Source organism: Phoxinus phoxinus, assembly GCF_949152265.1.
Source record: "Phoxinus phoxinus genome assembly, chromosome: 23".
Classification (NCBI taxonomy): domain Eukaryota; kingdom Metazoa; phylum Chordata; class Actinopteri; order Cypriniformes; family Leuciscidae; genus Phoxinus; species Phoxinus phoxinus.
The window spans coordinates 13120213-13134712 of NC_136898.1; the positions used below are offsets into that span (position 1 = coordinate 13120213).

A 14500-nucleotide genomic window follows, 5' to 3' on the forward strand; every position below is an offset into this window, starting at 1 on the left:
AATTTAACAACATGTGTTTTTACATTGCTTTAACAATGTTATTTAAGCAATTTTTTTATAAGCAAGTTATAAAATATTCAACTTTTTTTTTTCTTTTTACATCACATCAGTTTAATGCAATTTAACTTGAAATGATTTAAACATCCAAGTTGATTGTACTTAAAATATAAGGCAGCACCTTTTTTTTTTACAGTGTATAAGCTCATCAGGAACAATATTCTCACAAAAAAATAGAAAAGAGTATAATATCAAAGCCTCATTCAGATATTAAAATAAAACAATATGTAATGTTCCTACTTGTACCAATTTGTTGGCTGCACTAAACGCAAAAAGTGTCAAACCTTTTTAACAAGTCTCAAACTGACAAGGGACCCATGCGATCAGCAGTGTGTGTGTCTCTGCCAAAACGACAAATAAAAGAGAAGAGGAAGGGTGGGCTTTGAACGAAGAGAGAAAATAAACTTGCACTGGACAACAATAGCTGAATATTTTTACATTTCGGTGAGGAAAGCATTGAACTTATTTGCTTATTAACACATGAAAAGCATGTACAAAGGATGAAGTGTTTCTTGATTCTTTTCTAAAATAATATTGTTGACATTTTGTTGGCATTTCAATTTTTTTTGTCTGGCTAGATGTCGCATTCTTTCCTTGCACTGAAACTCATGGTCTCAAAATGAGTTTCACAGTAAAATCAGTCAATTAGAAGTGAAGCCTTCACAGTTTACTGACTTTATGCAGCCATTTGTCGGTGTGTGCAGTGTCCCAAAATATTTTCAGCTGATATTTTTAGTTTGTCAGCATGAGTGCGTAACCCAGGAGCGGTCAGCTTCTGATGTGTGCATGGCCTGTTGCCGTATTTAGAGTGAAAACACCATACAGCATTTTACCAGATCATCGCACACTATCCCCACTGCAAATTAGAGCCTGTGCTGTGCCCCGGCTTTTTAAACTTTCTTTCTCCGGTGCTGTTAAATGGAAACATGTGGCAAATCCATATACAAACACACAGTGCACATACAAACTCATGCATGCACACAAATGAAGTCTCATGATTGCATAAACAGAGACGCAAACATCATGCCTCAGTAATGAGTACAATCTTTTATTTGTCTTGTTAAATATGGTTTCTGCTGGACGTGGATGCAATGTCTGTCATATCAAAGATTTGGAAAGATGCCAGACCATGAGAGTTGCTGTGAAATCAAATTCGGTACATTTTCCAAAAAGGTAACAGTGCACAGCCACCCACTCTGAAGTGTTAATCAATTTTAATGCTTGGCTGCTGCATTTTATGTCAATTAACAGTTGCCTTATGGAAATATAAATCATTACTCTGAAGTATGACTGAACATACAGTCATATATATGTAAACTTTCTCTTTAAGATTTTAAAGGGCAATTAGCACCAATGTAACAGGGTGGATTGGAGTTTGAGGGACAAAAGTTTATTGGTTTCACACATTCATTTATTTTTATTTTTAATATATATGTACATTTATTTTGAAGTGAAGTTGATTGGAGACATGGGAATTTGTCAGGTGCTTCTATTTTTTTTTCCAAACAATTCTTAGGTACGGTACTAATCATTATGAATTTGTGCTAGTTGGGGTATATCAATGCATGGAAAATCATGTGGCACGAAAGTTGGTTAAATACTCAATATTGTTTCATGGGGACATTAAGTCCCCCAAACTACACAGGAATGACCTGAATGTGTGCACAAGTTGCACGCACACAACTTTTAAAGTACTTTTTATTGTACTTTTTGACATTTTGGAGCTAAACTGCAATCATCATTTGCATTCTTGCACATAGTGTCCATTTGTGTTGTCACAGGAAAAAGTCATTCAGGTTTGGAATGACATGAGGGTTGACAGAAAGTTCATTTTTGGGTGAACTATCCCTTTAAATATCACATTTTGTTCTAGCCAATGTTGTTTATATATTTGAATAATGACCAAATTATCACAAAAAAAAACTTATCATAAAAAGAAACAAAAATCCAAGTTTCGTCAAAAACCTCAGGTGTAATTAGGCATTGCAAAGGAAAAAACAAGTCCTAATTTTTAATTGTCTTATTGGTGTTAATTCAATTTCCAGTAACACTATGTTCAATTCTAGCTCAGTAACCTTAGAGTAAAATGCAATTCATATGTGAAAATGAAGAAAATATGATAGTCCTGTAATGAGGCTGCAAAAAACACTGTAAAATGACGGCTGGGATAAAGTAGGTGTTAATGACAATGGAAAGGTTACCTGGTCCAATTAATGTGCTTTTATGGGGCTGAGAGAAGCTTCTTTTACTGATGTTAACGTCTTTGAGTGTGTGCGATCTCATTTGGTGGTGTGCTAAAGAAACACCTTCAGTTCTGCCAGACTGAAGTTCACTCGTTCTTCAGAATCAAAGGACTCGGTTTTGGCAAGGTGGCTGCGCTCCCTACTGTGTGCTGGTTCTTTAGTCCTCTCACTCGAGCTGCAGACAGGCATCAATCAAACCTCAGCCCGGGGCTCTTGCCATGAGAGAGAGAGAGACTGAAAGAGAAAGCGAGAGGAAGAATGAGAGATGTGGGAGAGAGTATAGAGCGGAGGTGATTGAGAGCTGGCTTTCCTCGCAGACTTTTCTGGCATCTCTTAAACATATCAGGCGAAACACTCTCAGTCATGCCAAGATTCTCCCCATTTCCCATGCTGGTGTCCTTCACAACCTCCTTTTGCAGTCTCCCTCACTCGCTCTCTGCTGGGTATGGGGCCAGGTCAGTGCTCTTGTCAGAGCCAACTCACAAACACTTCATGCAACACTCGGAGTGCCTTTAAAAATGTATGCTTTCTGTTGAGTAATTGCAGTTCAGCACATGTTGTGAGGTCATTTAAACCTGTTCAAGCAGTAAATTTGCAGGGGTGCTGTGAATGATTTTACAGTGGTGACAGATACTGTATTGTTGTTCAGAACCACTGTAACACCTCAGATAGTTTGTTTGCTGTTGTGTTTACTGACCTCTAAATTATAAATAAAAAAATAAATAAAAACATTTTTAATTATGATTTAATTATAAATTGTAAATATGATATATATAAAAAAATCTAAATTATGATATTAAAAGGTTAATTAAGACAACATTTTGGCATTTTGTATTATAATTATAACTCATGCTATAATTTTGACTTTTTATATCACACTTATTAGATTTGATTTCGCCCTGCAGCTCAGGCTGGAAACCTGTACATTTATCTATCCTGCTTCCTTTCCAAATTTGCGGGAACCAATCACAAACTGGCTTATCCACCTGGCGCGCAATTGGTGGGTTTAACACGATGACGATAGAGAAGCGACAAATCCAATTCCTTTTAACCTCTCGATGATGCTCATATCATAGATATACATAATAAAGGCTAGATAGAAGTCTTATGGCGGAGTCTCTAACGTCATCACCCGGTGGCCATCTTGTCACAGGCAAGCTTTCTGGCGGGCTCTGTGTTACCTGATGTAAGGTGAGTGATCTGCACGAACACAAATACTCTTATCTCACTGAAATCTTGACGGATTTACAAACGGTTTGGTTTCTTACGAACGTTATTAACGTGGCTATAATTTTGGATGCTTGAACATGTTGAAATATATAATATTATAATTATTCATAAGTATGCAGTGTCATAACTACATCTCTCACATTTATAACAAACCAACCCGTTTGAAAATCGAGCAAGTTATGGTTATTTAAAAAGTACATGCACCATTAAAACACAATGTTACGAGTGAGCGTGACAAGATGGCTGCCAGGTGCGGACGTCGACCTCCATTGGCCAGCAGCAATGCAAGACCTGGCTTGGTTTTTGCTCTGATATGCATTTCCAGCTTTTAGACCTTTTATTGAGAGGTTTGTGCCTTTCCAAATCATAGGTAACTCCACTCGATATCTAGTAACAAATTGGAATGCTTCTGAGCTAAATTTCAGGTGTCCCAGAAAAGGGTATGAATACTTGAGCAATGTAATTATTTCAGTTATTTTTTAAATAAATTTGCAAAGTAGTCACAAATCTTTTTGTGTGTGTGTGGCTTTGTCATTATGGTGTATTGAGTGTAGATGATGTGGTGGGGAAAAGTAACCTAAAGTAGTTTAACTTAAAGGGGTCATATAATGGTACATGCACTTTTACAAGTTGATTGTACTGAAAAATGTGTTGGCAGTGCCTGTACACAACAATCATATAATGATAAAAATCCATTCAGTGTTTTTTTTTTTTAAATCTCCTTTTATGTTTTCCCCAGTCTGACGGTGTGACGTCGGACGCCCCTCCCACGATTGTTAATTGACAGCAGCGTTTCAACACAAACCCGCCCTGAGCGAGCTGTCATCATCATAGTCCGCCATTGTTGATACGCTGGAGCTCTTGGGTGTAATAACGAACACAGCAGTAATTTTGATGTTCCCAAATCCGAACCGCTGAAGACGCAGTGGCTGAGTTTTGTTTTCGAAGGGAATATTCCCCACGATCAACGTCAATGCTTTCATGTTTGTGCGAACCATTTCTCACCAGACTGCTTTACATCGTATGTTTCTCCGGAATCAGTCAGCGCGAAGGACGTCTATATTGGTTACTGGCGTTTTGCCGCTGCTTGCCGCTGAACCGCATCATAGCTCATTACCATAAAGTTGAGCTACTTTCAACTTTCTGATTGACGCTCTGCTCGTTCATCGATCTCCTTGCAGCTGAGAGAAGCCAGCTTCCATTGACAATGAATGACTTCCGGTATTTTTGGAAGCTCAAGTCGGCGGCGGTGTGTACGTACAGTTATAAACGAGGGTCAGTAAGTTAACGTTATAAAGCTAGTTTTGCTAAGAAGCTGCTCCTGAAAAAAAAATCGGTAATGTTACCAACTATTCGTGTTCCTGCTGCACCTCCAGAAGAAGTGAGTGTAAAGTTTTATTCATCACTGACGAGCCTACATTTACCGAAAAAAAGTGTTTTATGACCATTAGCTGTAACACCAATCTGTCAATGAACTAACGTATAAGTTACATCAGTAAACACATAAAGTTAGCGTTCGTATCTCACTACTCTAACTTAAGTTACCCTGCCAGTACATACAAAGATAGATCAAAGTGACATTACGTTAACCAACCATTCAGAAACGTCCTGTTCGAGCCTTAATTGTCGAACTTCTTCGGGGTCGTCATCTTGTTCTGGGTCCGACTCCGGTTCAAATTGATACGATTGCACAGATGTGTCCTCAGAGACTCCCGCTGCCATTCTTCCTCCAAAATATACCCTCAACTGTTGTCAAGGCAACACTCCACGTGTGTTGTGTCAAAAAATGCCCCACAGAACAGAGGGGCGGGGTGAGCTAAGCTCATTATCATTTAAAGACACATGCACTTAAATGGCGTGCTGAAAACAGAGCTGTTTTTGACCAGGTAAAATGAGTGTTTTCTTACAATACTAATGAGAATTTTTAATTAAAGTATATTACAAACTTTTCATTTAGACCCTAAAGAATCATATTATAATGCCATTATATGACCCCTTTAAGGCAGCAGCATGCAACAAAATGCAAGAAAATTAATGCGTATGAATACTGTTGGATGTATACAAAAGATCTAAACATTTCCCTAAATTACCCTTTGGCTGTGTACTTAAGGTTTTTTTTTTTGTTGTTATACCATTGACATCAATTTACTCATCAATCCACATCACTGCTCTTAATCTCTCTGAAAACATGATGGCATTAGAGGAGAGATTGGCAAATGAAAGGAGTGGAAGGGACCGGAGAGTCAGCTGAACGGATGATCTAGACACTAAAATGGGAACCACCTGTGGGTCGCTGTGGTAATTTCTCACACTGTACACTGAGATGAAACATGGGATTGATTACTTAAACTACCCCTCTGAACTTGCAGTCCTTGGGGTGTTTTTATTTTTCAACCCAAAATGATCTCAAAATTAAGAGTTTCAACCACAGACACTTTTTAGTAGAGCCAAAGAGATTATACTCCAGATTTTGGCTCAATACATAAATGCTTTTTGGCTTCCTCTCTCGGCTTTTCCTGCCCCTCACTAAAAACTGCAGCCCCCCACCACAAACAAGCGACCACAGAACCACGCAAACAGATCAAATGCTTATTTAGAGTTTATTCTCCACTTTTTATGTTTAAAGACGAGTATAAGTTTACAAAATCAATTTTTTAAGTTCTTAATAATAGTTTAAAGGAACAAGTTAAACTCTACTGACAGCATCTGTGACGTCATTCATCACAGAAAATAATAATTGGCTCATTCCTTCATATATGATCAAAACAAAACAAAAACCTACAATATAGGTTTATAGATAAGTGTTATTTGCAATATGTAGTTTAAAAAAAAGCACATATATATAATTAATTATTTCATATAAAATGTTAATTATACCATGAAGTTGAATATTCTGCAGATGAAATTCTGATGATGTGTTCTCAATATTGTAACATCACAGCTAGCCTAGTTCTGATTGGCTGTTTATTTTGCAAACCATTATCAGTGTGTAGTTCATAGGGTGTAGTTCTGTTGTGCCTTTAATGGAGTGATTTTTGGATGCAAGTATTTTCTCTCTATGTTTCAAAATTAAAGCTTGACTTTTCAAATTGTAATCTGATGAGAAGATCGGATCATTTTTACTGACTTTATTCAGTCTCGCTCAGGAAGTGAACTAATCTGGGGTGCGTTTCCGTTTATATACTGTATGTGCGTTTCCCATACAACTATATAGCTCGCTGCTTAACTACCATAGTAGGCTACGATGCATCGTTGGAGAAATCAACTAGCTAGTCACGACGGTTTCCCGAAACCGTATGTCGCAAAGTATCGTTCAACCACGTTGGTTTATGACGTCTCGCACGTGGTGGACTAATAACTTATTTTAATTAATCTGTGTGAGATCGAATTAACGCTAGATTTTGTCATATAAGTTATAGACATGGCATCTGAAGACCATTTCTAATTTTTCTCAGTTATTTTGCTTTATGACTCAATATTTGGCTCGTTCTTACATTGTAGTAGAGCGCGTTCGCACATGCGCAGGCTTCAAAAACGGTGCTTTAAATCTCTTGACAAACTAAAAGACGTAAATGACATTTATGTAGGCTATTCTAAATAAATAACACGGGTTTTACTGAATGTCAGCTTGCTTATTTAGCTAAATATAAGGATGTATTCAGTCTACGTCTCATGTAAACTATGCTTCTAACCACTGTCGTTCCAACCACCCAAGTTTGCTGTTTGCGAACGTTCGTTGGAACGATGGTTTCAGGAAACACCAAATCGTTGAACTATGCTGATAACGACGGAACTTGCTTTCGGGAAACGCACATGACTGTATTCAAGTAATTTCATTCATAGCTCCAAATTCCAAACTCCCCATACACATTCACATGCAATTTGATCATTAAAATTAGGAAATCATATGATGAAGCCATAATTATGGGAAACGCAAAAGATTAGATATTACTTCCTGCGTTTTTTGTTTACTTGTTGTCACATGACGGATGTAGGCTAATGATCGAATCATGAATTCATGAATGATCGCCCAGCTAAAAGGGAATGTACTCCGAACTTATACGCTATAGCAAAGGTTCTCTCAAAGTAATTTTTTTTTGCATTCTTGAGTGTATTGTGGGAGTGGGATAATTTTCCGGGTTTTAGAGCCCTTTCCACAGAACGTGAGATGCAGCGCAATGAAAAACAACATCGGTTCTCTAGACCTGTTTCAGCAAGCATTCCCAGCAGTCAAAGAAAAACATGTGAGAAAATGGTAATTTAACAGGTTACTAATTATTTTTTATTTTTTATTTTTTTTGGTAAGCAAATGCGGTCAATTAGGCGTTTCTGTAATAAGAAAAACATAATTAAAGAACAGATATCTCTAAATGAACATTCTATTAACTTTACTGGAAAACGTACAGAAATATACATCTACATATTATGAAGCATTTTTAAAGTTATGTGGTAGATTTGAAATTGTATTCAGAACTGCTTACATAGGGGTTTTATGTTAAATGTGGTCTGTGTGAAAGTGTGTGGTGTTTTATGCCTTTGTTGTCTCACACACACACAACATGGATAAATGACCAGGTGGGCCAATCTGTGTGTTCTATATTTTATGTCTTGTTGCCACATCATAAGACTGTGAGACCTCTTACCACAACAAGCTCACTTGGAGTTTGTGATCATTAGATGTTTTTTGGAGAGTGTGTCTACCAGCTCTACGTCTGTTGAATGTCCCATCATGCTCAGTAAATTGACAGGGCTCAACACATGCCTCTCTCTCTCTCTCTCTCTCTCTCTCTCTCTCTCTCTCTCTCTCTCTCTCTCTCTCTCTCTCTCTCTCTCTCTCTCTCTCTCTCTCTCTCTCTCTCTCTCTCCTCTCTCACTCTCTCACTCGCTCACTCGCTCGCACGCACGCACGCACGCACACACACACACACACACACACACACAATTACAGCAGAAACAGAGAGACCCACATCAGAGGAGCCCAATGTGCGGAACCAAAACTGGGAACAATTCACTGTGATTTAGGAAAAAAAAAGAATGAAACCATGGGCCACCTTTATGTTTTTTATGGGATCTGTGGTGATCACCCAAAAAATCTGAATATTTTCATGCGGAAATTGCAGTTTTGTGTAGGCTAATATTAAAAAATGGTATGAAATTTATTCTGAAATACAAATCATAATAAATGACTGGGTACAGAGGAAATACTTATCTGTGTTTCGTTTCATACTGGCTTGTGGGTTTAATTCATGATTCAAGAGCGGATATCAGCGTCAGATCCAAGTTCTACATCTCGAACCTTTTATCTGACAGCTGTGAGCCATTACGTTTAAATCAAACATGTCGAAACATTTTTCAGCTATTATTTCCGGCACATGAATTCAAGAAAAACACCCCCACAGACTGCCTCATGGCGTACCACGGACCAGCTATTCGTCTGTTCTGGGCCCGGCAGAAGAGGTGCACCCTCGTCGAAGCAAGCACTGGGTAGTTGACACCATTGCTGAGTCGTATCGTTTCACAGATCATACTATAACCTGCGTCTGTTGGGTGTCATTTGACTCGGGCTGATAGATATCAGAGATATGTGCGGCAGCCACGTGGACATCACTACAGTTTTATAGGCTTAATGTTGCCTATGCCTTTGATTGGCTCAGATGTGCTGCCAGATAACGTTTAAGCGATTTTATCCTCGTGACTTGGCTGTATTCATCTTCCACCATGCACTGACCATCTCTGGCAGTCTGGAACAGTGAAATGGAACGCTTGTTACTTGTGTAACCATAGTTCTATGAATGGTGTAAGTCACTCGGATTTAGTGATTTAGAGACCGACCATGACGTTGTTTTATGACTGAATTAATACGAGATTCTCAATATGATGCACGAGACGTGACTTCTTCCACCATGTACTGACCGTCTCTGGTGGTCTTCCATCATTCATAGAACCAATATTTTTTTTGTGCTGTTTTTGCAAAATTCAGTGAAATGCTTTGTAAGGTGTTGAAAGTTGCCAAAATAGTACTACATTCTTATTAGTAGCTTAACCTAATATTCAATAAATGAACATGCAGAGGGCAGGAGATGTGTAAAACTTTGCGAATAATAGGCGTTCTATGTCCTTATTATAACATTACAGAAACAACATTACAGAACATCCAGATGAATGAAAGTTCTGCACAGCCCCGTTCATCCACATGCTGCCCATATTTAATTACACAGCGTGTGAATATACAGCACAACTTCCTCATTCCATGTTTCTAACAATTTTCTATCTTTTGTTCTATGCTCCTTTCACAGAGGGAGAGGAAATGAAGAGATATAGAGCTGAGAGGTGATCTTTCCTGACCTACACAACTTTAGCTATCCAGCAGGAGAATAATAGCAGAACGTCAGGTCAGTTCAAGGTAATGTGGTCAATGTCCTTCACACCTGCTATGATGAAAAAATAAGTTATTGGCATATTGCAGGAATCTCTTGCAGCAACTTCTCTTCTCTGATGACGTGTTTACTGGCACGATGGTGGGACAACCTGTCACTCACACGAGACCACAGCAATAGCAAGCCACAACCATCCAATCAATTCCCGAAGTACAAAATCATGTCCCGTCCTTCTTTTTTTCTTGTTCAAGAAGCCGTTTCTCTGGGATAGAAGAAAATATAGTGAATAGGGAAGAAAAGACTATCGCAACTTCCCTGTCATGTCAATTTTAAAGCAGACAACCATTTCAAAATTCACATTTTAGGTATGAATCTTCAGAGATAATGTCTGTTATAGAATTGAATTCCTTTATTTATTAATCAATTTAAAAATGCTATTCTAATTTTACATCTGCAAACTGAACAGCTTTAAAATAAGGCTTTTCAATCACTTTCAGTGGACCTCTTTTTTACACTAAGTGACAGACGGACACCAGATGTTAGAAACCTCCATCTATGGAGTTGATAATGCTGTGAATATTATTAAAAAGGATATTTTAACACGCATTATTGGTTCTTCTTTCACGGCCAGAGGCATCTGCTGCTTAGCAATGAAGTAGGATTGATCTTGCATGTTGACCGCATTAAATAATTCAGCTTGCTGCTCTTTGCTCACAATGAGAAACATTCAAGAGAATCTCATAGTGTTTGTATTGGTTTAGTCATGTTCTGTGGCAATGAGTTTTGAAATTTGATTTAAAACCCTGACGACATTGAGAGTTTGACCAGGGGCGTCATGCACCTATTTTTAGACATGACCATGAAAAAAAATGACCGATGACCAAATTTTGAAACAAGTAAAACATGTTAGTCTCATATAGGCAGATAATTTTAACATATACATATATGTATACATATATAATTAAAGGGGACATATAATGAAAATCAGACTTTTTCCGTGTTTAATCGGGTCTCCGGTGCGTCTACCAATCCAGAAAAAGTGAAAAGTAACTTTTTCAACCCAGTAACTTTGTTTTGGTAAGCATTTCTCTGCAAGCATGTCAAAAAATAAGCAGATAAGATTTTGCTCACCTTCTGATGTAGGAAGGGGATCTTATTATAATATCACCGCCCCTTAATCTGCACATTTCCACCCACGGCGCCACCATCTGGTTTTCACAAGCAACAACAGTGTAACCAGTTCTTCTAACGCAATGGCAGAAGTTTAAGTAAAGCATGCAAACTGTTCTGTCGTGTGCTGCACAGATGAGCACAGAACACTATTTGACCAAAAATGTCACAGCTGTCTTATAAAGACCTCAGGGAACTGTGATAACTTGTGTAAAAGTTAAACATGACGATACGTCATGAGACTTGAGACCGTCTCGGGTTGCCATCTTAATCAGGTAGTTATGGCATGAGCGCAGCATGTGGTTGTTATTTTGGTTCTGGAGGAACTGTAAAAGGGGGCTGCTGTTTGTTTTTCGGCGCTCAGTGACTGTATATCTATAACTCTTCATAGCCTCTTGGAATGCGCTGATGACATGTGATGTCTGCGCGAGAAGGTATGCAAATACATATGTTAACAGGCAGGTAGGACATCCTATTATTTCATTCGGACCGAATGCAATGATTGGACAAAAATTTTTGGCCCTGAGACTTCCACTGAAGATATATGTACATATTTTTAATATTTAGACCACTTCTGTTATTGATTGCAGGATGTGAAGAGAGTTTTATCCAGTATAACAAAATAGTGTTTATGAAAAACATTGCCAACCTTACCATTCATTCATATTTATTTATTTATTAATATTGAATTTATGAATTGCAAGAATTATATTTATTATAAGTTTTCATGCTAGTTATTTCTTCTCAGTCATATTTTAAAAAGCACCTATTTATGTTGAACCAATTTATAGTTCTCATACCATTTACAGTTTGACAATGAACATCCAAAGCTGAAAATAAAACCAGGGTGTGCTTCTGTTACAGGATGCTGGCAGTCAGTATCTACTTCTCAGTCATTCCCAGAGTGCACTGCTTGACCAAACTCTTATGAGCCTCAACGTTGCCATGGGTCTCCAACAGTCACGTTTAATCTTGATCGAGCTCTCTTTGTTTGTTATTTTTTGCCAGGGACTTCCAGCCTTGCCATAGAAACCCGATCTTACGTGGTTTCTGGTCTAATACATAGTCGAATATCACTGAAATAGTCCATTGCATGATAATTACAGAGGCCGCAAATCAGAGGTCCCTGTGATGTGGACGGCTAGCCAACCTCTAAGTGGTACAGCAGATCTCCCAAATATTAAACCACTACCTTGCTTTTCCATCCTGGGCTATCTGTGTCTTGTGATGGGAAACGCAGTGGTGTATCAATGCGACTCTCGCCTGCTCACGAAGAAGCCAACAAGCAGACTCACACTCTTCCACAGTTTAGCTCACCAAACACTCTTCATCTTCACTGATGTGGGAACAAAGATTATAATTATTAGACTTATTGAAATATAATGGCCGGTTGTATTTGTTCCATGGATGCCAAGAACGGGGACCAAAATGTACTGTAACCTCGAACAATCATAGAGAAGCACAGCCAACCAGTGGTTGCATTTGAACTGAATTTAACGGCTGCGTGTTCACAGATGTTAGCTGCAATATTAGGTTCTGTTGAGGACAAACTGTGACAGGAAAATTAATTTTGAATCTGTTGTGAGAATTTCCAGGCTAATGTTAATAGCTTTGTTGCTATTTTGCTTCCATTTTATACATTTTCCCAGAGTTTGCGAAGATGCATTGGTAAACGAAAGAATCTGTTTCCCAGAGCTACAAGTTTTCCAAATGAGTAAAATAACTGAACACATGTTTCTAGATTCGTCTACGTAGTCAAGTAGATATAGGGCCTTATTTAAAATATATATTCTGAGGTCAAAGCTTGAGCATTATTAGCTAATGCATTTGTCCAAATATTTGGTCTGATTGTTCTGAATGAGGCAGAAAATTCCATTGACATACAGTAACTGAGGAGATCTTACTGTATCTACAACGGATGGCCTATTTACATTCCTTTCCATCCACCCTGCTTTACTGTCTTACAAATCTTCTCTGTCAAGGGTGTACTTGAATGATGAAACAAAAGTAAACATCTGTTGGAGTCTGAGCACTTTAACTGGATCTCACAGTACAATCTGAAGAGACATTTCTTTTTTTTACTTCTTTTCGGCTGATTGCACCTGTTTTACTGTAAACTTACCATGCATAACATGGTATTTTGATCTTAAATTTCTGGTGTAGGTTGTGTCATAGCTTTAGACCTTTTTCTTCTGTGTAAAGAACCACTACTATGACATGTATGTTATATAGAATGTTCCCAGATTTATAAATATATTTCATTTTAAATAAGGAAAAAACACATTTGTAGATTTGGCAAACAAAAAGCAGTTCCAGTGCATTCATGGTACATGTTATCAGTAGTGTGTTCCCTGTAAATCAGACTGCTTTGGACAATTGCTCAATTTCTTGCATTCTAATTCTTAAAAAAACAGATGAGCAATCTCAAAATTGATGTGTCCTTATATTTGACCTGTTTTGGGAGCCAAGTCACTCTGCAGTCCAGCAGACGGGTGAGTTATCACATTTTCAAAATTGTTCTTGACCCAAATCCAGCACCATTTCAAGTTTCACATTGTTTTGGCATGCGGTTCTTTTTAATGCACTTTTGATTGTTCCCACAATAATGCCTATCCCAAAATACTGATTTATTTTTATTTTTTTAAATAATTGGTCATTGTCATTACACATTTACTTAATTAGTTGTTGTTCCATTTAGTGGTGCAATAGACTTGTAAATGAGTTGTTGGGTTGGGATTTTGATTTGTTTCAGTGACTCAAAAACTTGACTTGCCTTTTATTAATATGAAATGGACAAAAATAATAGCCTAAATAGTTTTAATAGCGCGCTTGTTTTTACAGCCACATTTCAATTGCCTATGGTTTTTACACATTCTTTCACAAATTATTGTAAATACAAGGTTTCTAGTTAAAAACTGGACATATAGAGTACCACTGGGAAGCTCAGGGATAATTTTGATACCAATTTGGGCGGGCCATAAGCTTTAAACATGGCGGAGAGGAGAATGATTGCTGCTGTGACTCATATTGTACATATCATCATGTATGAATAATAATTTGAAGCGTATTATGTTTTACACAGCAAAAATAACCTGTATTTGACCAAAATGAAAAGGTTTTAAATGAAAAGATTTCTGTCCCTCCATAGACTACGCAAATACCACTTTGACACTTCAAAAAATGATTGAAGAGATCGTAAAACTAATCCATATGGATTGAGCGGTTTAGTCCTAATTTTCTGAAAAGACTCGATTGCTTTATATGATGAACAGATTTAATTAAGGCTTTTATTCACATTATAAACATTGATCAGCGCACATAAACAGAAGCACTTGCTTGACGCGTGAGAACAAACCTCATTGGTTTTTCCTGAAGCTCAAACGTGCTGCGTAACACACAAGAATGAACCTCATTGGTTCTTGC

At 37.8% G+C, this 14500-nt stretch overlaps 1 long non-coding RNA gene across 1 annotated transcript; it reads left to right on the forward strand.

Annotated features, from left to right (window-relative positions):
- Nucleotides 1-4379: 4379 nt before the first annotated feature.
- On the forward strand, nucleotides 4380-10452 carry LOC306991847. Its single transcript, XR_013796172.1, has 3 exons — nucleotides 4380-4805; nucleotides 9827-9922; nucleotides 9997-10452. It is a non-coding gene; the product is annotated as an uncharacterized lncRNA (long non-coding RNA).
- The last annotated feature ends 4048 nt before the right edge of the window (nucleotides 10453-14500 follow it).